Raw genomic sequence first — 26,862 nt, 5'->3', positions numbered from 1 at the left:
AATTATTATTATTATTTTTTTTTTTTATTTAAGAGATCAATTGTTTATGATTCATTGTTTTCATCGGGTCAGTTGGTCAGTTCCTCTCTTCGTTAATATTGGTCTATTCCTCAAACAAATTGGTGAAAAACATGTATTAACTACAAATTCAATTAAATAGTCACTAAATACCATAGAGGAAGACATATGGGCATTGAATCTTAGTTAAAGTGTAAGTAGATATGTTAACCGTCTGAACTCCTCACTCCTTCCCTGACTGGCCTCCTGTGCTGGTCCGCGTGTGTGTGTGCTCGTTGAGTGTCGTGTTTTCGCCCTTTACTCGCTGTACCTGAATCCCTCGGACCACTTCAGCTGTTCAGGGAGTAGGTGAGTGTTCCGTGAGTGTGTGACAGCCATGTTAGGGAATTAAGGGAGGAGGAAGAGTGTTTTTTAGGTGAGTGAGTGGCAGGAATGGTTGTCTGCTATGAGAGGGTAGTAGCTGGCAACCCTCCCTCCCTCCTTAACGTATATCTTTTAATTGTTGTTGTTGTTTTTTTTTCTGGCGGTCTTCCTGCGGCTCTAATGATAAAATTGCAAGTAGGTGTAGCTTTTAACATATATCTCATTTGTCACATTATTGGTTACCTGGTCACCGTGATTCAGCCTCAAAAAACTGAAGGGCTTGTTAAATACTAGGTCATTGTTGCCTTGTTACCTTGTTTCCAGGTTTCCTTATCTTTATTCTTTGTTTTTCCTTTATCTTTCCCTCCTCCTTCCAACTTTACGGTTATATCTAATTTCTATATCTTTATTTGTTATTCGTTGTTTCAAAATATTATGTCAGAGGTTAGGTTAGCTTGTCTGTTTGCCTCGTTTATGTATTTGTCCTTTTCTTCTACTTTATATTTAATTTTCACATCATTATTTGGTTTTGTGTTTCAGCCTCAAAAGACTTAAGTGCTTGTTACGCTACGCCAGAGGTTAAATTGGCTTGTTTGTTTGCCTTGTTTCCTTATCCCCTTTTCCTTTCCCTATCCCTGCGTTCTGTTATATTGCATTCCCACATCGTTTACTAATTATGTTCAGCTTCAAAAGAGTTAATTCCTTGTTATAGGTCTCAATTACCTTGTTACCTAGTTGCCTTGTTTCCCTATCCGCAGTTCCTTACTCTTTCCTATTTCCCGGTTATATTTCAGCCCCTCATTGCATTCTAGTTATTTGTTTCAGTTTGTCACAGGTTTCAGTAATTTTATCACCTGCTTGCCTTGTTGGCCTGTCCGCTCGTCCCTCCCTCCACTCAGGACTCTGATGGGGTTTCGGGGCAAGAAGCGCATATCTCGGTAACATTAGTGCGTACAGTTTCCTAGATTTTCCTTCATTTAGATTTGTCTTCTCCAACATTCAACCGCACTCGTCCTTCTCGATCGTCCCTTTTTTTTTTTTCATTCTTCCTTCCTCACCGACATATTCCATTTTCTTTTCAGACACCCTTCAGTTCTTTCCATCTTCTCATCCTTCCTTCCTTCATCTGCCCAACATCCACCCATCTCTGCTACCCCACCCTTCATCAGTTCCTTCCGTCACCCTTCCCATCCTCCTTCCTTCCTTCCTTCCTTCACCCAGCATCCAACACACCCCCTTTCCTTCATTCCATCCCCTCCTTTCACCCTCCATCCTCCGCCCACCGCCCGCCCTTCGCTCCTCCTCCTCCTCCTCCTCCTCCTCCTCCTCCTCCTCCCCTCTTCGCCCCTTCGGCTTTATCGTCACTTCATTACCATTAACCAGCTTATCCACTTAGAGGGCTGTTAACGCCGTGGGGTAATTGGCACATCCGCTTCGCAATGCCGCACGCCTTGCAATTATCCACATCTCCCCCTCCCCCCCCATTTTCACCCCTCTCCCCATTTCACTAGGGAGTTTTTTTTTTTTTCTCCCCTGTGTTGAGTCTGTCTCTTCCCTTTCTTCTTCCTTCGTCAGCGCCGCCTTCAGGTATTCCGGGGGTTGTGTACTTTATTCTGACTGTTGTGGTGGGTGATGATGTGGAGGAGCTGGTAATGAGGGGGAGGAAAAGGTTAGAAGTGGAGTTGTTGTTTTTATTTTTTCAACATGGAGAGGAAAAAAATTTGCTAGTGGAGAACAGAGGGAGGGAGAGAAACACACACACACACACACACACACACTACTACTACTACTACTACTACCACCACCACCATCACTACTTCCATCTACCACAATAATTTCCACACTATTGCCCCACGAAAACAAAAAATCAATAACACGCACACACACACACACACAGAGAGAGAGAGAGAGAGAGAGAGAGAGAGAGAGAGAGAGAGAGAGAGAGAGAGAGAGAGAGAGAGAGAGAGAGAGAGAGAGAGCCTAACCTCACACAAAGGCCACGATGAGCAGGCTTGTTAGTGTAGAGGCAGTGATCAGGTTTTCCACGACAGTGCTTCAATACACTGAAGGAGAGGCGGTACCAGCAGGGGCGGGAGGGGACGCAGGAGGGGACTCAGCAGGGAAGGAGGCAGGATGAAGGGAACGAAGGGACAAGGGATAGGGAGGCAGAGGGGGAGGATAAAGGGATGGGAAGTGTACGTTTGGGGAGGTTATGGGGAAGAATGAAGGGGAGGTACTGAAGGAAATGGGTGTCATGGGAGGAATGATGTGGAGAATGAGGGAAGGGAATAGAGAAATTAAGTAAGGAAGTTTATAAAAGGGAAAGAAAAGCAAAAAATGTGAAGAAAAGAATGAAGGAGCACAGGAGGGGAAAAGAATAGAGAAATTAAGTAGGGAAAAGAACGGAAATTTGAAGAAAGATAGAAATGAACAAAAAAAAGGGAATAGGAAAGGAGAGAGGGAGGAATGACGGGTTCAGAGAGAGAGAGAGAGAGAGAGAAGAAAGGGGGAGATGATAACAGGTCTGATGAATTGACCAAGATAATAACAATAACTACACTTGTTTACTGAAGGTTATTACTGATTGGAAAATGCACTCCCCACCTACCCTTCACCCCCTACCTATTTCCCCCTTTACTAACCCTCTCCCCATTACCTCCCTCCCTCCCTTGGTGAGTTTGATCGATGGCTGACTCACAAAAGAAAATTGACAGTGTTATTTTATTTGTCACACTCATTACGGAGCAGTTGTCTAGCGGGATATTGTGGGTGATCTGATTACAGCCAGTACGCGGGTAGGGAAGGCTGGCAGGCTGGCGGGAAGGGTGGGCAGGACGCAGGCAGGACGCAGGAGACACGGGAGAGGAGGGAACTGCATAGAGAAGTGGCGGAAGAGGGCGTATGGAGGAAGGGATGTGAGAGGGGAGAGGTAAGGGAGGAAAATGAGGCATGCTGATAGACTGGAGGAGAGGGACTGTGTAAAGGGAAGTGGTAAAGGAAGGGTGTGCGTTTGAAGGAAGAGCTGTGAGGGAGAGGCAAGGAAGGAGAGAAGAGGGGTTGCCTGCGAAGGGTGGATATGACAGAGAGAGAGTAGAGAAGGATTGCTCAGGATGGAAGGGATGTGAAGGAAAGGTGTATAGGAAGTAATAGAGTAAAAGGAAAAAGAGAATGAACTGAAAATACGAACATAGTGAAAACAGTAGACTGGGGAAAAGCAAGAAGATATTGATGTAGAGAAATGAGATAGAGAGTAAATGAAGGAATTGAACTGAATATACAAACATAAGAAGACCACAGAGAGAAAAAGTAAGACAGAGGGAGATAGAAGATAAAGTAACAAAGACAGATAAGGACAGAAACAGAGAAATAAGGAGATAGAGAGTAAAAGAAGGAACTTAACTGAATATACAAACCAAGGAAACCGTAATGACAGAGAAAAAAAAGGAGAAACAGAAAATAAAGTAACAGACAAAAGAAAAAAAAAAAAGAGAAACAGAAAATAAAGTAACAGACATAAGGACGCAATTACCGAGCCACGCAGAGGTAAACAATCAGGTAGTTAGCGTTACCAGGTGATTATGTCGTTAGAGGGAAGTTTCGTATTGTGACTTGCTCCGTCGGAAAATCGCACGAGTTTACCTGGAGCGGCACGTGGGCAGGTGAGGCTCAGGTGTGTCTGGCGGCCCTGCTAATAATAGATGACAGACGACAGGCGCACACACACACACGCACACACACGCGTATTTATAAAAGTTCATCCTGTCATGGGGGAAGGAAAAAAATAGATAAATGGGTGGAGGGGAAAAATAATAACAAAGTGCGTACCTGGATAATAGTGATGGTAATGGTGGTGGTGGTGAGAATAGTAGTAGTAATAATAATAATAATAATAATAATAATAATAATAATAATAATAATAATAATAATGGTTATGTAATTGTTCTCTATTTTGCTGAATAATAGAAGGAAAACTGTGAATCTAGCAGTACTAATATAGAAAAATAATAGCAGTAGTAATATTTATTGAGAGAGAGAGAGAGAGAGAGAGAGAGAGAGAGAGAGAGAGAGAGAGAGAGAGAGAGAGAGAGAGAGGTGTCTTTAATCTGTCATTCCCATCAAACACGGGAGTCACAAGCCGCAAATGACGAGGAAAATCAACCAGCAGAGTCAACATAATGAACCAAAACACACGAGCTCCCCCTTGATTGCACCACAGAAAATGGACCAAAAATTGAGAAAAAAAAAATCGCACGACAAAACGAGTAAAAGAAAATATACTCTAAGTAAAACATCGATTACAAAAATAGTGCAAAATGATAAAAGGAGAGAGAAAATGTGAAAGAGAGAGAGAGAGAGAGAGGGAGGGAGAGTAACATAATAAGAGAGAAAAGTGTTAATATTTTCGCAATCACTTCTAGGCACCTTCGTAATTATGTGAACTGAAGAGGGAGAGAGAGAGAGAGAGGGAGAGGGTACATTTTTATTTCTGTTACGGGACTGAAAGAGACATGAAAGCGAGGCGGCAGGAGAAGGTCACTCACTGCAACATGGATGACAGAATACAAGATGGCGCCGGTTTAATGACGCCTTTCTGACTCATAAGTGATAAGCGTGGGAGTCTCGGGGCATCAGTAATGAGGGGGATGTTATTTCGTCATCACCACCACCGCCACCGCTACCACTACCACCACCACCACTACCACCGCCACTAACCCAAACTTACCTGGTTGCGTGTTATAGAGGAAGTGTTTATGTAAATATTGAAGTATATGAGAGGAGGTTGTATGTAGGGAAGTGTATTTAAAAGGAAGGTTAAAATTTCAAACTTTAAGTACTCATAAGAAAAGAAAAATATATCTCTATTACTTCTGTCTCACTTTCTTTCGCTCCACATCACTTTCTATTCTCCATTTCAAATTCTAAAACTTGTTAAAAAAAAAATCAGCACCACCACCACCATCACCACCATCATCACCACCACCATCACCACCTAGCCAGTCAGTATTCTTACTCATATTCACCTGGCTGCGTGTAAGACATAGTGGAAGTATTTATAACTAAAACTCTTTCAAAAGGGAAGTTTCAAGACACCTCTCCTCCTGTTTTTGACGTTCGTTTCTGACTCTGTTTGGGGATTGGCATTTCATTGGGCCCCCCTCTCTCTCTCTCTCTCTCTCTCTCTCTCTCTCTCTCTCTCTCTCTCTCTCTCTCTCTCTCTCTCTCTCTCTCTCTCTCTCTCTCTCTCTCTCTCTCTCTCTCTCTCTCTCTCTCTCTCTCTCTCTCTCTCTCTCTCTCTCTCTCCTAATAATGTTGCTCTTGGCCGGTGCCGCTCCTACACACACACACACACAAAAAACATAATAATAATAATGAAAAAATGAAAAAAAGATGAGCATAAGAGGTAAGATTGTAGTTAGCAAAATGTAATTGAAAGGAAGATTAAAATTTTAAACTCAAACTCGTAAGAAAGGAAAAAAGATATACCTTTCCTGCTTGTCTCATTTTCTTTCACTTCTCGTCATTTTATCATATGATCATTTCCTGCTTTGCTTTTTCTTCCCATCCTTATTTTTCGTTATCTTGTACTTTTCTTAGTTTTCTTTCTTGAATATCTCCCTTTCCTCATCATCTGTCTCACTGTCACTAATGCATCTCTCATTGCTTTCATATCTTCGTTTATCACTTATTCTTTTTTACATTTTCTTTCCTTATCTTTCGTTATTTTTGTACTTTTCTTCCTTCTGTCTTCTCAGTCTTCCTTTCCTGTGTCTTTTCATTTTTTCTTACTCTTTCACTGCGTTCAACCCTTATTATTTTTTCCCCTTGACTTTCTTTCTCACTCTCTATTTTCGTTCTTCATCTTCATTTTTGTGCCTTTTTTTTTAATTACTCTTTCTTCCCGTTCTCCATTTCCTGTGTCTTTCTTCATATATCTCACTTCCTCTTTCTCTTCACTTAACACTTCCACTCTTCCTTCTTCTATCTTACCACTTCTGTATTCTTTAGATTTGGTGACGTAATCTGTGCTGTTTTTATTTCTACATACATACATACATACATACATACATACATACTCGTACACAACATTGGATTAATACAAAAAGAAAAAAAAAAAGAAAATAGAGACAACGAGGTGACAATATTATCAAATCACCTGCCTTGCATTATCTATTATCTTGATTTGGTCGATTAACAGGTGATCAGGTTAGGTCGGATTGGGGTGACTCGAATTACCGGCCAGCTGTGGTTCCCGATAATGAATGATAATGATTTTGGTCAGGTGCAAATGGCCTGTTTAATTTGTTAACCTCCATTACCAGTCAAATGCTGAGGTTTTTTTGTTGTGTGTGTGTTTGTGTAGTGGGGGGCAGGGGGAGGTGTGAAAGCTGAATGTTGAATGTGGATTTTGTTGGTGGTGGTGGTGGTGGTAGTAATAACAGTAGTCGTAGTAGTAGTAGTAGTAGTAGTAGTAGTAGTCGTAGTAGTAGTAGTAGTAGTAGTAGTAAAAGTTGTAGTGATTGTAGTGGATGTTTGTTATAGTTGAGTGTGTAAGAGAGAGAGAGAGAGAGAGAGAGAGAGAGAGAGAGAGAGAGAGAGAGAGAGAGAGATCCATGTTGACTCCTCACGAATCAAATATGCTGTTTGAAGCCGTGTCATAAGCTTTCTTTTTCTCTCTTATATACAACAAAGTCTTCAGAGAGAGAGAGAGAGAGAGAGAGAGAGAGAGAGAGAGAGAGAGAGAGAGTAATCAAAAACAATAAGATAGCATCGTAAAAACGTATAAATATATAAAAAGAAATAATAAACAGCATTCCCATTACATTACAAACTGAAAGACAGACATAAACGAGAGAAAAAAATATTATACAACTTATTTGAAGCGAAAAACCTAAATAAACCAACTGAAAACCGATTAAGAGAGAGAGAGAGAGAGAGAGAGAGAGAGAGAGAGAGAGAGAGAGAGAGAGAGAGCACATTAAAAAACACGACAGCGGGAAGAACCTCTCATATTCGGGCTGGGAACGCGCTGTCCACCTCCCCGTGTGACATTTTCTCGTGTATTGCTTCCTCTCATTTTTAACCTTCCGTCTCACTCGTGTATTCCCAAGTTATTAATGTGGCCACGTAAATGTGAGGCCATTATAAAGATTGGCTCGCTCCTGGCTGCATGAAGGGCGCCCGCTCAAGGAAGTGTGGGAAGACAGACGAGACGCGATGGATATGAGAGATTTGAAGATGTAGATTGATTTTTATTATTATTATTATTATTATTATTATTATTATTATTATTATTATTATTATTGTTATTGTTGTTGTTGTTGTTGATGTTTATTTGTTTTATTTGTTTTATTTATTTTTTATTTTATTTATTTTATGCTATCTAATTATATATTTATTTATTTATTTATTTATTTTGTATTTGGTGTGCTTTCGTGGAGGTCTGGTTGATATGAGAAGTTAGTGTATGTTGTTGTTGTTGTTGTTGTTGTTGTTGTTGTTGAAGTCAGTTTTTTTTTTTTTTTCTTTTTTTTTTCTGTGTGGTTGTTTGTGCGTGCGTGAACAGAAGGGTTGAGAAATTCCATAAATGGGCTCAGTTTATCGTCGTTCATAGAGAAATTGATAGAAAAAAAGACTTGTTCAGTAGGGTAAGCGAGTTTATTCTTGTTCAGTAGGTGAGTGAGTTTATATTTTGTTAGTTGATTAAAAGGAGATAGGGAAGCATTACTTATTATGTGTCCACCTCTCTGTCTCCCGTGTCTCTCCTTCCCTGTTATTTATTTATTATTATTTTTTATTCATATTAGGATTAATCAACCAGTTAGTGTCAAAAAAAAGAGAAGAAAACGTTCACATTCCAAACAAAACATTTATCTGTAAAATATTTGCTTTCCTGCTTTAGACACACACACACACACACACACACACACACACACACAACACACACACACACACACACACACACACACACACACACACACACACACACACACACACACACACACACACACACACACACACACACATTGCCACCCATGCCACGCAAACACACCTCGCTGCAGCCATTATCCCTTCGCCCAATTAGTGTGTTCCCGCCGAAGTGGCATCGCGGCCGACACACACACACACACACACACACACACACACACACACACACACACACACACACACACACACACACACACACACACACACACACACACACACACACACGCCGTGAATGGACGCAAATAAGCCGAAGGGAACCTCATATCAGCAAATAGACTCTCGATATAAACATGCGGTGTGTGAAAGACTCGGCAAGACTCGGCTTTTCGATTAAGTCATTTTCATTTCCTCCATAAACGTGATATCACCCTCCCCCCACTCTTTGCCTCTCTCTCTCTCTCTCTCTCTCCTCTCTCTCTCTCTCTCTCTCTCTCTCTCTCTCTCTCTCTCCTCTCTCTCTCTCTCTCTCTCTCTCTCTCTCTCTCTCTCTCTCTCTCTCTCTCTCTCTCTCTCTCTCTCTCTCTCTCTCTCTCTCTCTCTCTCTCTCTCTCTCTCCCACAGCACTTACTCATACCTTCCTCACTCCCCACCTCCCAGCCACCTCCCCACACCTGTCCCTCCCCCATCACCTGTTCACTTAACCCTCCTGGTCTCAGGCCTCACCTGCGTCTTCTACAGGATACGTAGAAGCGGACGATAAGTTGAATATCTCTTGAATAGTGATCATTACCAGAGCACCTGCAACTCACCTGGGCGCGGGCTAAAGGGACGCAAGCTTCTGGGGACTCACCTGTGTTTAGTTAAGGGAAGGTGGGTCTTACGGAGGGCGTCCTGGAGGGCGTGTGGGAGAACAAGGTGCAGTGAGAGAGGCAGTTGTGTAAATATACTCAAGATATCTTCCCTATCGTTCTCCATTAGCGATAAATTAATCATTAGTGGGTTCTTTATATCTCAGGTTTGGGGGGAGGAGGGTGAGCTAATGGGTGTGTGTGTGTGTGTGTGTGTGTGTGTGTGTGTGTGTGTGTGTGTGTGTGTGTGTGTGTGTCCCGTTAGAGTAAAGGAAGGCAAATAAATTATACAGATAAATATTTTGCTTCGTGTATAAAGGTTTTTGCGTGCAGATGAGGGGGCGGGACACCTGCTGAGCCAAATTACACCTGTGGATACCTGGGAAAATAGTTTAATCATACGTTTTTCGTTGGCGGCGTGTTTGTATTTACGTGACTATTATATACATAGTAAGTAGAAACACACACACACACACACACACACACACACACACACACACACACACACACACACACACACACACACACACACACACACACACACACGTTCCCATCACTCACTCATGGGTCTATTCCTTCTCTCTTACCCTTCACATATACAAGGCAATTTACCTCCATTTCCTCCCCAGCAATCCCAGCTTCCCTCACCCCAAGCAGCAGGACACCCCATCACCCTCACCCATCACCAGTGACTCCCCAATACACACCCAATGAAGTAACCTAACCTAAATTGACGTAACCTAACCTGACTTAACCTAACCTCACCAAATCTAACGTAACTTAACTGAATTTAACCTAACTTAACCTAACCTAACCATCACACCTCCGTCAGGAACCAAATCTCTATAGTGAATCACCTCCCATACCTTTAATAATTACCCCGAACAGCTCGTGAGGGCGGCGAGGAAGGGGCGGGAAGAGCGGCGGGAAGGACAGCGGGAGGAGGGAGGCGGGAAGAGTCGCGTGAGGCTAATTACAGCATCCTTTAGACATTCACCTTACTTATGAATCCTAGACAGTCACGACACACTGGCTGGGAAGTAGTGAGGCTGAGGGAGGGAGCGGACCAGGTAGATTTCAAAGTTTAGTCTAGTCAGAGTATAAAGCAGAGACATCACTTTGGTCTCCTTCAACAGCCACAAGGTCTTTACAGGGGACTGCCGCGTGTTGGTCTGATGGGTTCGTACAGTTTTCCCTTGATTTCCTGTATTGTGAGTGCACGCTGCCATGGCATGAACGTTTGTATATAGTTATGAATTCATTTTGACTTGTATGTGTTTTGAAATCTTTGAATAACTGAATAGTTTGATGTATAATAGTAAAAAAATAATTAAAATAACCTATGTAAGCAGTAATGAGTTAAAAAAAATGTCTTGGTGAAATAATGGTAGTGTATTCTGTGTTTCCATTCTTCCCCCATTCATTCTCATTAATCTTCTGTGTCATTTTCTGTATCGTTCATTTAGTTTCCTCCATGACTTTCGTTTCCTGCGTCATCTTCTGTATCATTCATTTTGCTTCTGTGTCATTTTAATTCATTCATTTCTTGTGTCATTCATTTAGTAAGAAACAACAACAGCAACAACAACAGCAACAACAACAAATAACCACCAAATTTTCCGTTTGGACTAATCTTTTCAGTCTTTTATTTACTCTCATTCTATTTCCCCACCTTTCAAAATAATAACAAATGAGAATAAATAACACACTAACACCTTTCCCCTTTTCTAATTCTACTTTTCCCCAACCTTTATTTTTTTTATTTTTATTTATTTATTTATTTATTTTATTATGGGGTGGCAGAAGCAAGGGCAGGACGGCGATGTTCTGGGTGCGGGGCAAGGGTTGTGGTACGGCGAGGCCCAATCACGGGTTGTCGCTGAGGTGGTGTTGGGGCGGCAGGGTGACGCGATACACCTCGTTAGGCGGGGAGTGTGACCATTCAGCGGGGAGAGGGAGAGGGGGAGAGGGGAGGTGGAGAGGGGAAGAAGAGGGAAAGAGGCAGGGGGTACGAGGGAGCATGTACGAGAGAGAGAGGAGAGAGAGAGAGAGAGAGAGAGAGAGAGAGAGAGAGAGAGAGAGGAGAGAGAGAGAGAGAGAGAGAGAGAGAGAGAGAGAGAGAGAATTAATTAAAGCAAGATAGACAAGCTCTACGAGAAGAGAAAGATAGTACACCGTAGTAGTAGTAGTTGTAGTATCACTAGTAGTAGTAGTAATTATAGTAGTAGTAGTAGTAGTAACAATAACAATAACAACAGCAGCAGCAACAACAAAAAACAACAATAACTAAAACAACAAAAACAAAAACAACAATAACTAAAACAACAAAAACAACAACAACAACAACAACAACAACAACAACAACAACAATCAGCCCCTTAGTCATGGAGGGACTATAATAATTTGTGCGCATGTTTTCCATAAATTAATTTCACGCCTTGATTAGTGCGGTGCTGCTGTCGATGGCAATTAGCGGCGCGGAGGTCTTCCCGCCGCCAACTGTCGACCTGAGGGGCGGGAGGGAGGGTGGGAGGGAGGGCGGGAGAGTGAGAGAGCAGAGATGAAGTGACGGGAGGGAGAGAAACGGACAGGGCAGTACAGGTGGAAGGATGGAAGAGAGGAATGGAGAGAAAGAAAGAAAGAGCAGAGATGAAGGACGGGAGTGAAGCAGAGACAGATAAAGACGAAGAACGGGAGGGAGAGAGAAACAGGTAGCAGAGATGGAGGCATTGGAAGGAAGAAAAGAGACGGGAAGCAAAGATGAAGGAAGGGACGGGAGGGAGGGAAGAGACGGGAGGGAGTAACAAGATGAAGGGACGGGAGGGAGAGATTTAGAAACAGTAAAGGTGAAGGAACAAAATATAGGGAGGTAGATGCAGAAGGAGGGACAGGAGGGAGGGAAGCAGAGACCGGCGGAAAAAACAGTAAATTATTAGAATAGATGAGAATTAGTAAACATAAATAACCTTAATGGATAAAATATGAATAAAAAATTGTGACAGATGACAAATTAAAGTTAAATTCCTGAAAGAAAAACAGGAAAAAAATAATAAGGAAAATGAAAAGAAAAATTGTTTACACTAAATAATAGAAGAGTGAAAAAATACAATAAATAAGAGAAATTAGAAACAAAACAAAAAATAAACAAACGATAAAACAAAACAAAAAAAAAAACTAAAAAAAAAAACATGAAAACCCACAGAAACACACACACACACACACACACACACACACACACACCACACACACACACACACACACACACACACACACACACACACACACACACATACACACACACACACACACGCACACACACACACACACACACACAACACACACACACACACACACACACAGGTAAGGCTAATCACCAGCGAACCAGAGTGAAGACACAGGTGTGCGGGAGTCTGACTAATGACTCGACTCACCTGCACTATACATGTCAGGTGATCTAATTAGCGTGGGTGGCTCACTACTGCATATTGATCGTGACGTAACGTGGAGGGAGTGAGAGAGGGAGAGGGAGAGGGGGGGGAGGGAGATGGGGAGAGGGTTGACTAATTGACAAGGTAGGCATAGAGCTTTATGTGGGCGTGAGAATAGTGATTGATGAGGGAGGGGAGAGAGCGGGAGGAAGGGTGCAATGAGAGGCGTTAGAAGGGGAGAGAGTAAGGGAGAGCAAGGGAGAGTGAGAGGGCAGGAGGGAGGCATGAGGGAGGTGAAGGGTCATGGCCTCTATGCTAGGAGGGAGTAAGGGTGGTGTTTGGGAGGCACTAAGGGAGGGAAAGTGTTGAGGGCGCGCTCGCATGCACACACACACACACACACACACACACTATTAAAATCATATTAAAATACATCCATACATAAAGAGAGAGAAAAGAGAGAAAAACAGACACAAGAATAAAATAAGATAGAAATTGGAGGAGAATGCAAAGGTCTTTTTCCCCGACCACAGCCAGAAGCAGTGAGGGGAGATGGAGGGGAGGTGAGGGGAAGGTGTGAGAGAGGTTAAGGAGAAGAGAGGTCACTAGAGGTGGTACGGAGGAATGATAGAGGTACAGAAATGGTACAGAGGTGGTGATAGGTGAAGAAAGGTACAGAGATTAGAGAGGAGATGTGGTTGAGGAGGAGGAGGAGGAGGAGGAAGAGGAAGTGGTGGTGGTGGTGGCGGAGGAAATAGAGGAAGCTGAAAAGAAGGAGAAAGAATCATAGGAGAATGTTGAGGAAGAGGAGGAGGAGGCAGAGGAGGAAAACGAAGACAAGGACACACACATACACACACACACACACACACACACACACACACACACACACACACACACACACACACACACACACACACACACACACACACACACACACACACACACACACACACACACACGAATTTTTACACGTACTTTTTTTCCTCACATAAATCTCACATTGTATATTCGTGTGTGTGTGTGTGTGTGTGTGTGTGTGGTGTGTGTGTGTGTGTGTGTGTGTGTGTCCCAGTCAGCCACAGGGGTTGCAGCAGGAACCTCCCGGTGTGTGTTGTGATTGCAGGCGTAAATCCATAAGCGGAAATTACTACATCTGCATAACATTTCACACCCGAGCGACCTTCTGGAATGAGGCAAAAAAACACACAATTATAATGAAAAAAGAAAAAAAAAAGTACACTAATTACCTGACCTCACCTGGATCTTTTATTATTATTATTATTATTATTATTATTATTATTATTATTATTATTATTATTATTATTATTATTATTACTATTATTATTAGTGTTTTTCTTTTAGTAGCTTTTGAGAGTTATTATTTTTTATTGTTTGTGATTGAGTCGTGGTGGGTTAGTGTCGTGTGTGTGTGTGTGTGTGTGTGTGTGTGTGTGTGTGTGTGTGTTCTCGTCGTCGTCCGTCTGTCTTGTCTTTATCATCGTCTTCCTCTCCCTCTTCCTCTTCCTCCTCCTCTTCCTCCTCCTCCTCCTCCCTCCTCCTCCTCCTCCTCCTCCTCCTCCCTCCTCCTCTGTATTTTCCTTATCGTCGCTTTCCTTCTTGTCTTATTCTTCTTCCTTCCCTTTGTTGCAAGAGAGAGAGAGAGAGAGAGAGAGAGAGAGAGAGAGAGAGAGAGAGAGAGAGAGAGAGGAGAGAGAGAGAGAGAGAGAGAGAGAGAGAGAGAGATTTACGGAATTCCAAAATGATTTTCCAAAGTTTTTTTTCCTGGTGGGGCGCGCCGATAAAGGCCATTTCCCGAGACTCAGAGCGCTCCATTCGTCGAGCCGCGGGGGAGTTGCGACAAACCAACAGGGCTAACAACCTCTAATGGATACGATCGGAAACAATTAATTCTCTCTGATTGAATTAGGTCCGACACACCCATTGGGGACTTCTCTTGCCAGCCAATCACAGCCAGGCTTTTATGTGAGTCTGGGAGGGTCGGCAGGGGGTGTGGTGGGTGGTGAGGGTAAGGGTCGGGGAGCATGGGTGAGTGGTGAGGGGGGAAGGAGGGGAGGCAGTGCAGGATGCGAAGCGTAGAAGGGAAGTGGAGAGGAAAGAGGCGGTGAGAGAGACATTCTGGTGAAGGGGAATGGAAGGAATGGGTTTGAGAGAAAGAGGGAAAGAGGGAAAGGAGATAAATGGTAATAATAAAGCAAGAAACAAATTACAACTAATTCAGATAGCAGTAAGTAGAAAAGCAACACGCGTATGATAGATTATAAAAAAAATACACGAATATGTAACATTAATGCATTTATAACGAGAAATAATATACAAATAATAAAAAAAGATGACGGTAAGCAAAGAATAGCTCGTCTGTAATCAAAGGACAGGCGTCAAAACAAAACAGATGCATTAAAAAGAAAAATTCAGAGTAATAAAGAACAACTGACAACAATATTAAAGAAAAATATTACAAAACCAATAGATACTGAGCAAAAAAAATATATATATAAAGTAAATAAATAGCAACAATCAAAACAAACACAGAATAATTCACAAATTGTAAATAAACATGAAAATAATATAGATCGATGCATAGAAAACAAAAAACACACACGAGAGAGAGAGAGAGAGAGAGAGAGAGAGAGAGAGAGAGAGAGAGAGAGAGAGAGAGAGAGAGAGAGAGAGAGAGAGAGAGAAAATAGTAATAAGCCAAGCCATCTTTATTATTTCATAGCTACACCCTCACTACACTACACCTTACGTTACACACTTACACTCCGACCATCCAGTGTTGTGTTGCTTATTGTTAATTCATTTATTTATTAACCTTTACTCCGGTGTGTATCCCTTGTTCATGTATTCACTCATTTATTCATTTATCGATGTTACCTGCTTCTCCCAAACATTGAAAAAACGTGCATGAGTTGGTGTTTAATGCAGAGAGAGAGAGAGAGAGAGAGAGAGAGAGAATTTGTCAACAACATTACGGTAGTTTGTGTGTTGGGCTGTCCTGTATGTGTGTGCGTGTGTGTGTGTGTGTGTGTGTGTGTGTGTGTGTGTGTGTGTGTGTGTGTGTGTGTGTGTGTGTGTCCAGTACCGCGTTTCCTGCCGTTCCCGTCAAAGTCCATCTATGTTGAATAAACAGGAAAACGAGTGAATTGGCCCACAAAAAAGCTTTCCATGATGGACCAAAAAAAGTAAATAGAAAAAAAAATACAGGGAAACCACAGAGAAAGAGAGAGGGCGTGTGTGCTTCTGTGCCGTGATGGTGACGGGGAGAGGGGAAAGAGAGAGATGGGCGTAAGGAATAGGGGAGCAGTTAAGGGAAAGGGAAAGGAGAAAAAGAACAGGAATTGAGCAAGTGGGAGTTTGTTAAGGGAGTGATTATGGGACAGAATGGGATGGGGGTGGAATGGGGTGTTGCGGGAGGGACTCAAATGGGACTCGATGCTATAAGGGACGGTTGTGTGAAGCTTCCAGTGAGAGGAGCAGCATTAAGTGGCCATAGGAAGGGGAGTTAGGTCCTGCTTAATGGTGTTGAATGCTGTCCGGTTAGGGTTAAGTTTGTGTTAGTTTGGGTGGGACAGACAGACAGACAGACGGACAGAGAGAGGTAGACAGACAGACAAAGAAAGGGTATATGTATGAAGTGGCTATACAAACTTAATGAAATCGTGTGTAATGTTTTTGAGGACTGTTTGCGTAGGGTTAGGTTAGGTTAGGTTGGTTAGGTTAGATTAGGTTAGGTTTGGGTTAGGTTAGATTCATTAGGTTAAGTTAGGTTAGATTAGATTGGTTAGGTTTGTGTTAGGTTAGGTTAGGTTAGGTTCGTTAAGTTAGGTTAGGTTAGGTTTGTGTTAGGTTAGGTTAGGTTCGTTAAGTTAGATTAGATTTGATTGGTTAGGTTTGTGTTAGGTTAGTGTTAGGTTAGATTAGGTTTGTGTTTGTGTAGTTGAGACAGACAAATAGACAAGCAGACAAAGGAAAAGAACATAACCACAAATTGCACACACACACAAAAAAAAAAATGTAATGAAAGTAACACAAAGGTTGAACAGCAACTTGATTGCAATTGTAAAATAAAAAAAAATAGATGAACAGTTTAGCTGAGACAGGCAGACAGACAGATGGAGACAAAGAAAGAGAACATACACAACTACAAATTACAAAAAAAACAATGAAAATAACAAAGATTAAACCATTTTTTTTAAGACTTTGAAACATAAAAATAGATTAAAATATTAGCTGAGACACACAGACAGACAGAGACAGAGGAGGACATAAAATACCACAAATTACACACAAACATAATGAAAACACCACAAAGGTTGAACAGAAGTTTTTAATACAACCTGAAACAAAAAAATAAATAAATAAATAAATAAACAAAAAGAACAGGAGTCATGAATATGTGAACAAGTGAGCCACACGCGACCCTTGAGTAAATAAGTGAATGAATAATTGAGTGCCTGTGTTTACGTCGCTTATTCACCTTTGCTTCAGTTACCGAGAGAAAAGAAAACGTAATAAAAAATATATACATACAATATACATACAAACTGTACCGTTGCCTTCCATGTATTTACTCTACGGATAAAAAAAAAAGTAAATAGATAGATCAATAAAAGAAATGAATGTTGAATCAAAGAGAGAGAGAACGGAAAAAAAGATTAATTAGATCCAAAACTAATCAAAATATGTAATTAAATAGTAGAAGTGTTTTTGGCAAATAAACAAAAGAACAGAGAGAGAGAGAGAGAGAGAGAGAGAGAGAGAGAGAGAGAGAGAGAGAGAGAGAGAGAGAGAGAGAGAGAGAGACACATCAGCTAATGGTCAGACCGAATTATAGCACAGCCTTCCTCCTCTCCCTCTCACTCTCTCTCTCTCTCTCTCTCCCTCTCCCTCTCCCTCTCCTCCCTCCCTCGCACAATGAGCACGAAGAGGTTTTTAATGGCGTAATTCTGTGTGTGCGCCATTGTATCCTTCATCATCGATTATCTCTTGCCGAATTCATACCGAGTCTTTTTCTGTAAGTCGAGAGATAAATTTTCCATCTGTATGTCAGCGCGAGGGACAGTGAGGGGAGGGAATGGGGGAAGGAAAGAGGAAGGGTAAACGGGAAGAGAAAAGGAAGAAGGGTAGAAGTGGAAGGGAAAAGGATGAAGGGGGGAAGGAAAGGAAAGAGAAGAAAACGGAAGGGAAAGGGAAGAGAAGGATAAAAAGGGGAAAGGGTGAGGAATTAAAGTAAAGGGAAGAATAGAGAGAAGGGGAAAAGGGTAAAAAGGGAAGGAGGGAGGGGTGGCAACGTGTACTTCATGTAATGTGTCAGGCTGTGATGTGACTGGACATGACAACGTAACATTTCATGGGTGAAGACTGAAAGGTTACGTGTGGGTGTTTAAATCTGAATTGCTGTTTTTTATTTATTTTTTTATTTATTTTTTATTTATTATTTATTTATTTATTTATTTATTTTTATTGTTTTTTTTTTTTTTTTTTTTTTTTTTTGGGTTTAAAGGTCCTCACTTCTCTCAAATTAACGCAAATAGTGCTTAACTTTCACTAACTTAAAGAAAAACGAACTAATTCAAAGAGTGGCAACGTGTACTTCATGTAATGTGTCAGGCTGTGATGTGACTGGACATGACAAGGCAACATTTCATGGGTAAAAAGGGAAAGGTTACGTGTGGGTGTTTAAATCTGAATTGCTGTTTTTTTTTTTTCTTTTTTTTTTTTAAGGTCCTCGCTTCTCTCAAATTAACGCAAACAGTGCTTAACTTTCACTATCTTAAAGAAACAAACGAACTAATTCAGATAACAATAAGTAGAAAAGAAACAAAAGTATGATAGATAATTTAAAAAAACACGTGATAATATAATGTTTACTTTACTTAACATAACCAAACCTAACTTAATCTAAACTAACTACCTAACTTGACTAACTCTGACGTCACTTACCCTAGCCAGACATAACTTCTAACCGTACCTAAACACACCAAGCATAACTAACCCCTTACCTTACATTAAATAATCAACCTAACATAATTAACTCTAACCTTTCCTAAACTAACCAAACCTAACTTTACTAACACAAACTTTACCTAACCTAATCAAATATAACACGACCAAACCTAACCTAACCTAACCTAACCCAACCTAATTAACCTAACTTAACTCTGACCTTTCCTAAAGTAACTAAACCTAACTTCACTAACACAAACCTTACTTAACCTAACCAAATCTAACACTACCAAACCTAACCTAACCTTAACTAAACTAATCTGACCTAAACTAAACAAATATAACTTTATTAACTCAAAGCATAATTAAAACTAACCAAACCTAACCTAACCTCCAATTCTCTCCTTTCTTTTCTGTCCATGCAAACTGTTATTAATGTTTGGAACGTCAGCGAGGGACGAGAAAAAACAGTGAAAGGATTAATAGAGGCGTGACTTAATCCAGAGGTCTGTAATGAGGAAGGATGACGCCCGGCACACCTGAGAGCACCTGGTTACGTCATCCAAAAAATATTGTGTCAGGTGGAGGCTCACGTGAGAATAATTAATGACTCCTTCCGGTACTGAGAGTTATGCAGGTGATGTGCTAGTGAAAGAGAGAGAGAGAGAGAGAGAGAGAGAGAGAGAGAGAGAGAGAGAGAGAGAGAGAGAGAGAGAGAGAGAGAGAGAGAGAATAACTACTACTACTACTACTATTACTACAACAAAACAACAACAAAAAACACCAACAACAACAACAACAACAAGAGAGAGAGAGAGAGAGAGAGAGAGAGAGAGAGAGAGAGAGAGAGAGAGAGAGAGAGAGAGAGAGAGAGAGAGAGAGAGAGGAAGGGACAAGGGCGGCTCCACATGTAGTGACAGTAAATAGGAATGCTTTTTTTTACACTAACTCTTTTCAATCTGGAACGAAGCAGACATCCCGTTCCTGTTTCCACCTGTGATGGGAAAAACAGGTATTCATCAGGTGACCTTGAGCCTCGCGTTACCTGCACAACCACACCTGAGATTAATTGTATGAGTAGAGATTGGTGATGCACTTCTATACTTAACCCTTCCACTGCTACATGTTCTTTTTCCCATAATCCCCTTGCCTCTCTTCAAACATTTCTTTTACTAACGTTAGGTAATTAATTTTATGGCTTAGACAATACACAATTTATTTCTTATTCTCTTTCTACTCTATCTGTCCGAGCAAACTACTTTTTTTATACTGCTCTCAATGTTATCAAAAGACTACCATGGCGGTGAAAGGTCATTAGGTCAATGAGAAAAACAATCATATGCACTTTTATTTTAAGCGTTTGATATGTTATTTTTACCGTTTCCTGCGTGTAATTCATTTTTTTAGCACTTGTGGATGTAAATTATAAGTACAGAGTCTCATATCGCTGTTCTCGTCTCGTCTCGTCACCTTATCTCACTTATGAACGTAAAGTATAAAGTCTAATCTCACTGGTCTTGTCTCGTCCTTTTCTTTCCACACTCGTATTCGTAAAACTGAACCACCAATTCTCGTCTCGCTGCTCTCGTGTCTCCTCTCATGAACTCGAAGACGTGAAAGTTAAGGAAAGTCCCTCTGGTTTTGATTTGTCTCCTTTTGACGCTCTTCACGTTAAACTGAAGTAGAAAGCCTCACCTCATTATTCTCGTCTCGTCTCGCTGCAACTGCTGACATAACATTTAAAACTAGCCTCGTCTTGCTTATCTTACGTCTCCTTTTTCTTTTCACACTCATAGACATCAAATTGAACCACAAACTCTTCTCTCCTCTCGTCTTATTACCTGAGGACGTGAAATTCTAGGTATCGTCTTGTTAAGCATCACTCCTGGAAGTAACTGAAGGAACATAGCAATAAGGATCAAGAGGGCATGTAGTGGTGAGGATCTTTAGAGGGTGCCAATAACCTTTTCAGTGCTGGTCTTTGTAGAGGAGCTCATGACGGCGACGAGGCAGAGGTGAGGTGAGGTGAGGTGAGTTGGGATGGAGTCAGGTGGAGTGTTCTCGGTCAAGGTTTGATAAATTTACACAAGAGAACCTTCACGCGTTGCTGCTCCTCTTCCTGCTGTTCTTGTTCTTCTCCTCCTCCTCCTCCTCCTACCTCCTCTTTCCTCTGCTTCCTTTTTTTCTCTCTTTATTCATGGCTTTCATCCACTCTTCCTCCCTCTCATTTCATCCAATCAGGTTCTCTCCATACTCCTCTTCCTCCTGTACCTTTTCCTTTAACACCACCACCACCACCACCACCACCACCACTACCACCACCGCCGCCTCTTCATGCCTCATACTCCTCTATTCTTAGCTACTAAAATTCACACTGCAACCTTCATTTCAGTCTCATGTCTCTCTCAAATCCTTGTGTTTATCCTACAGACATTGGTATATCTTAACTTCCATTGGGATATACTAGAACTGACGACACTTAAATTCACTTAAAATTTTGGAGTACAGTGAGACAAAAGAGGGAATAAAAGAACAGATTTTCCATGACAAAGCCTGTATAATGTTTAGATGTGCGTGTTGAACTAAAAGAATTGTGTGACAGGGGTTTTGTAATGAAGGAAAAAATGTGTCATGAGTATTTTTGTTGTTCTTGTTCTTGTTATTCTTTTGCTTTTTGTTCTTGTTCTTCTACTGCTTCTACTTCTATTTTTGTTTCTTCTTTTACTATTACTTGTTCATCTTGTTATTGTTTTTATTCTTGTTCTTGTTCTCCCTTCTTATTTTCCTTCTTGTTCTTGTTCTCCTTTCTTCTCGTTCTCCTTATTCTTCTCATTTCATCGTTTTCATAGAGTCACGAGTCCAGTTCTTTCGATATTCCTTGCATCTTCCTTCCTCTGTGACTCCGCCCCCTTCTCACACCTGCCACTCACCTGCGCTATTAGTCACCAAATAGACACCTGTTCTGCGTCTTAACCTGTGTCTGCTGCGAACCACCTGTCACGTATTCATAGGGCGAAACTGACGGAGGGGCAGGTGGTGGTGGTGGTGGTGGTGGTGGCGTGTCGTTCGAGTCTTAGTTAAACTTTGATTCTTTTATTACCTGGTTACACACAGCGGCCAAACACAAGCGACATGGGAAGGTATCTAATATGAATCATTATTGGATATTGTGTGTCTCTGTCTCTTTCTCTGTCTCTCTCTCTCGCTCTCGCTCTCTCTACATTTCTCTTTTTTTTTTTCTTCTTTTTTTTTTTCCTCGCCGTGTTATGAATGTTGTAAATGGTATTGACTGCACGCCGCTGTATTAACGTATGCGTCCTTACATTGTTTTCCTTCTGTCATCGTCCTTTTATGACCTGTGTGTGTGTGTGTGTGTGTGTGTGTGTGTGTGTGTGTGTGTGTGTGTGTCTGTGTGTGGGTTGGTGGGTGGTTTGTGTGTGTTTTATTCTCTCTCTCTCTCTCTCTCTCTCTCTCTCTCTCTCTCTCTCTCTCTCTCTCTCTCTCTCTCTCTCTCTCTCTCTCTCTCTCTCTCTCTCTCTCTCTCTCTCTCTCTCTCTCTCTCTCTCTCTCTCTCTGGTGCCTTTTCCTCATGGTTTTATTTGAGAAAGAGAGACAGAGACAAACAAACAAAAATACGAAAACTAAAACATAGAAATCAAAAGAAGACAATATTAATAAAAAATAAATAAATAAATAAATAAACCAAGAAGAAAAATCCAAACTACCAAACTTAAAAAAAAGATAATAAAAAAAAATAATAATAATAATAATAATAATAGCGATAAGAAGCAATACGAAGCGAAAGAGAAACAAAAGCTAATATCAAGGAAAAAAACAAGATGAAAAATAGAAAACCAAGGAAAAAAAAAACAGTAGACCTAAAACGAGAAATTGAAACCGCTAAATATGACGAAAAAAAATAAATAAATAAATAAACAAATAAATAAATAAAAAAACGACAGTAAGTGATAAGAAGCGAAAGAGAAGCATGATAAGATACCATTAAGCTTTGAGGTGTTCCGGGAGGCGGCAGCGCGAGGGACGTGTTTCATAAGGAGTCCCCACTTCCGTAAGAGTCACAATTGAAGGTGTTTGAGTGTTCTTTACGACCCTCTTATCCCCGCCCGCCGCTGCCTGATGCTTGGCTAACTCCGCAAGGCGATAGCTGCTACTCACGCCATCAGGAGCTACGAGGGGTCTTCTTCCTGTTCCTTCTCCTCCTCCTCCTCCTTCTCTTTTATCTTTACCTCCTTTTTTTTATTCTTCTATTCCTCTGTCCATTTTTTTCATTTTCTGCAAGGGTTCCTCCTCCTCCTTTTTCTCTTTCTTCTTCTCTACCTTCGTCTCCTTTGCTTTTTTTCATTCTTATTCTTCTGTCCGTTTTATAATTTTCTTTGTCTATGCATTCTACCAGGATCTACGAGAGCTCCTCCTCCTCCTCCTCCTCCTCCTCTCTATTTTTTTATATTTTTTTCTTTCATTACATGCATACTAGTAGAAGGATTACAACTTGTAGCTAGGTAAAATCTCTCTCTCTCTCTCTCTCTCTCTCTCTCTCTCTCTCTCTCTCTCTCTCTCTCTCTCTCTCTCTCTCTCTCTCTCTCTCTCTCTCTCTCTCTCTCTCTCTCTCTCTCTCTCTCTCTCATTTATTCTTTCTTGTTCTGCATCTAGTGAATGATACAGAACAAGACGAAAATAAAGGTAGACATGAAAAATAGCCTCTTTCCTCCTCCTCCTCCTCCTCCTCCTCCTCCTCCTCCTCCTCCTCCTCCTCCTCCTCCTCCTCCCCCATTCACATCTAACCATCTCCCGCCGTCGTGTCAAATAACCAATCAGGGCGGAGTAAAGAATCTCATGCGGACGGACGGCGTGAAAAAGAAAAAAGCAACAGAGAGAGACGGGGGGTGAAAAAAAGAGATAAAATAATCAACGGATGCAATCAGAGGCGAGGAGAGCCACTCAGGAGGGCCGGAATAAGGCGCTCAGATGCCGCTCATGCAGATTAACGCAACTGACGCCTCTATGATTGAATATTAATTGCGGTGTTAGTGGATACCGACGAGGTGACTCACTCGCGCCTGTCCTCCTCCTCCTCCTCCTCCTCCTCCTCCTCCACCGCCACCGCTACCACCACCATCACCGCCTCTGCCTATCTTAGTCTCGTTTTCTTTGGTGTCTTGGGTGACTTTTGTTTTTCTCTCGTCTCGTTGTGTGTGTGTGTGTGTCTGTGTGTGTGTGTTTGTTTTAGTTAGGTGTTAGTTAATGGATATGGAAGATATTGGTATTAGTATGTGTGTGTGTGTGTAGAGAGAGAGAGAGAGAGAGAGAGAGAGAGAGAGAGAGAGAGAGAGAGAGAGAGAGAGAGAGAGGACACGTATTAAAATCACTCAACTCTCTCTCCTCCTCCTCCTCCTCCTCCTCCTCCTAGTGGTTCCCTTTTCACTTCGGTCCTCCCGTGGCTCCGAAAGTGAACCAGAACCATTAAAATTCAGGCCCGGGAAGGTATGAATGGCAAATAAAGACGGAAATCATCACTGACCACCAAGGAATATTCACCTTTATGGCGCCCTAAAAGAAAACGGGGGGCAGGAAAACCACGCTCTAAAATAAAAGAAAATGTAAAGGTAGAAAAAATAAACGGGTGCTATTTTATTTGGGAATGTATAAGGAGGGTTAGAAAAATAAAGGAATATTGAAGGAAAGTTGATTGTATTTCATTTGTTTGTATTTAAAGTAGAAGAAAAGTAAAAGACTATAAGGAAATATAAAAGAAGTAGAGCGAAGTAAAGGAAAAATTAAGAAAACATGGAAATATTCGTATTTATTTGCATCTTAAAGAAGGAAAGATAAAGAAAAGTTGCATTTGAAGCCAGAAATTTAGTTAGATTTTAAAATGGGGATGTTGTTTTTCTTTTCTCTTTTTAATTTATATGTTTAGAAAACCTATCAGTAAGAAAGAGAAGTTTTAATTATCATTATCATTAGTTATGTTCATGTTATTGTTCTTGTATTGCTGGTGGTGGTGGTGGTGGTGGTAGTTTTCTTCACTTTATTCTTTTATTATTATTATTATTATTATTATTATTATTATTATTATTATTATTATTATTATTACTGGTGTGGTAGTAGTGGTGGTGGTGGTGGTGATAATAGTGACAATTCTCCTCATATTATTGCTTTTCTATTACTGGTGATGGTGGTGGTGATGGTGATGACAGTGATCGTTTTCTTCATTATTGTTTTTCTATTAATGGTGGTGGTGGTGGCGGCGGCGGCGTCATCCAGCTCTTGTTGATGTCGTAATGTCAATGATTACTTTATAAGCGTCGGTCTTTGAATAGTTGATGAGTGATCTGGATGGCGGATTGAAAGTTGGTCGTCTCGCACTGAAGAGATTGATGGCAGATTTAATGATTATTGTCTTGTGTCCCTCCCTTGTGTGTGTGTGTGTGTGTGTGTGTGTGTGTGTGTGTGTTGCCTCACGTTGTTCTTTAGTCACATCAGTCTCACACACACACATACTCAGGTAATAACACCCATTAACACATAATTCCACTATTTTGTACATGTTATTCATCTTCAGTACTTTAATAATTTGAAAAGCTCTAGGGAACTTTAAGAGAAATACGAGTTAGAGGACAAAAATGATTGCTCCCAAGTACACGTTCCTCTCATTACGCCTCCCCTTGAAGGAATAACAAGAATAAACATCAATGAAGGAATGAATAAGGGAGGAACGTGAATTACAGCACGACCAACACATCAAAATTCTTCTGGATCATACAGATTTAATGAATGTGTACTCTCTCTCTCTCTCTCTCTCTCTCTCTCTCTCTCTCTCTCTCTCTCTCTCTCTCTCTCTCTCTCTCTCTCTCTCTCTCTCTCTCTCGACAACAGTGTGATGGAAAAAGATAATAAAAGAAAAGAAAAGGAAAGGAAGGAAAACAAAAGAAAAAATGGAGAGAGAGAGAGAGAGAGAGAGAGAGAGAGAGAGAGAGAGAGAGAGAGAGAGAGAGAGAAGGTTAATTTAGCAGTTTACAATTTCATACTTGTAATCCTTCACTCCTGTTTGTCTTTTCTTTACCTGGCGGGGTGTCCATGATGGAAGTGTAATGAGAAAAAAAAAATCAGGTATTAGCAGTAACCCGTTTTCTTTGTGAGGCTTGTTTTTTTTTATTTATTTATTTATTTATTTATTTATTTATTTATTTATTTATTTTTGTCGAAGTGCCCCTCAGTCTAAATCAAGTGTTTGCAGTAATCCGTTTTCTTTGCGAGGCTCGTTTTCTCTCTCTCTCTCTCTCTCTCTCTCTCTCTCTCTCTCTCTCTCTCTCTCTCTCTCTCTCTCTCTCTCTCTCTCTCTCTCTCTCTCTCTCTCTCTCTCTCTCTCTCTCGAAGTGCCCCTCAGTCTTTGATTTTTGAGAACACAAAGGCGAAGAACTTGTGCAAACAGTGAGGTGTTGCTAATGGTTCCTTGACTTCCCGTGTGTGTGTGTGTGTGTGTGTGTGTGTGTGTGTGTGTGTGTGTGTGTCGGATATATAGAAGTTTCAAGTACAAGAAATTTTCATAGATTTTTTTTTTTTTTTTTTACTGTACTTGTTGTTGTTGTTGTTGTTCTTGTTAGTGTTATGTTTTTTTTTTCTCGTTCAGCTTGTTGTTGTTCTTTTTGTTGCTGATCTTGTTCTATTTACTGTTATTATTATTTTTTCTCTTCTTTTCTTTTTTCATTCTTTCTTTTTCTTTCTTTTATTTCTAGGGGGGAGGAAGAGAACAGGAAAATTTGTGGGCTTTTTCTCTTCCCCATTCCTTCCTTCCAAAGTTGGCTTCCTTCACGCATAAAAAAAAAAAAAAGAAAAGAAGGAAAAGAAAAAAGAGAAAAGTTGTCTTGAATGAAAAGAAAAGTTGCTTTAATACTAAATGCAAGAAAAAAGAAAGAAAAAGTTACTAAGTCATTCTTTTCTGTTATTTATTCATCATTTTATGTGTTTGTTTATTTTTTCTAATTGTATGTTGATGAGTTTGGTAGTTTTTTGTTTGTTTGTTTGGTTGCTTATTCATTTATCTGTTTGTTTATTTATCCATCTGTATCTGTATTTATCCATTCATTTATTCATTCATCCTTTCATTCATTCATACCATACATTAGTTAGTTAGTTTGCTTGCTTATATATGTATTTGTTTATTTGTCTTTTTTTTCATCTATTTATTCACACACTCATTCATTCATTCATTAGTTAGCTTGCTTGTTTCGTTGCTTATTTATTTTTTATTTCTTCGTCTATCTTCATTCACTCATTCACTCACTCAC

The 26,862-nt window shown here is 40.8% G+C and overlaps 1 protein-coding gene across 10 annotated transcripts in view; it reads left to right on the top strand.

The window, feature by feature from the left end:
* The first annotated feature begins 240 nt into the window (after window positions 1-240).
* Window positions 241-26,862, top strand: part of LOC135089068 (uncharacterized) — a 182,674-nt gene continuing 156,052 nt past the window's right edge. For all 10 annotated transcript variants that reach the window (XM_063984287.1, XM_063984288.1, XM_063984286.1 and 7 more), the window contains exon 1: window positions 241-366. The gene's annotated coding sequence lies outside the window, so the exon portion shown is untranslated. The remainder of the gene's footprint in view (window positions 367-26,862) is intronic.

This window comes from Scylla paramamosain, chromosome 32 (assembly GCF_035594125.1).
Source record: "Scylla paramamosain isolate STU-SP2022 chromosome 32, ASM3559412v1, whole genome shotgun sequence".
NCBI classification, from domain to species: domain Eukaryota; kingdom Metazoa; phylum Arthropoda; class Malacostraca; order Decapoda; family Portunidae; genus Scylla; species Scylla paramamosain.
This window is presented reverse-complemented; position numbering and strand designations above follow the sequence as displayed.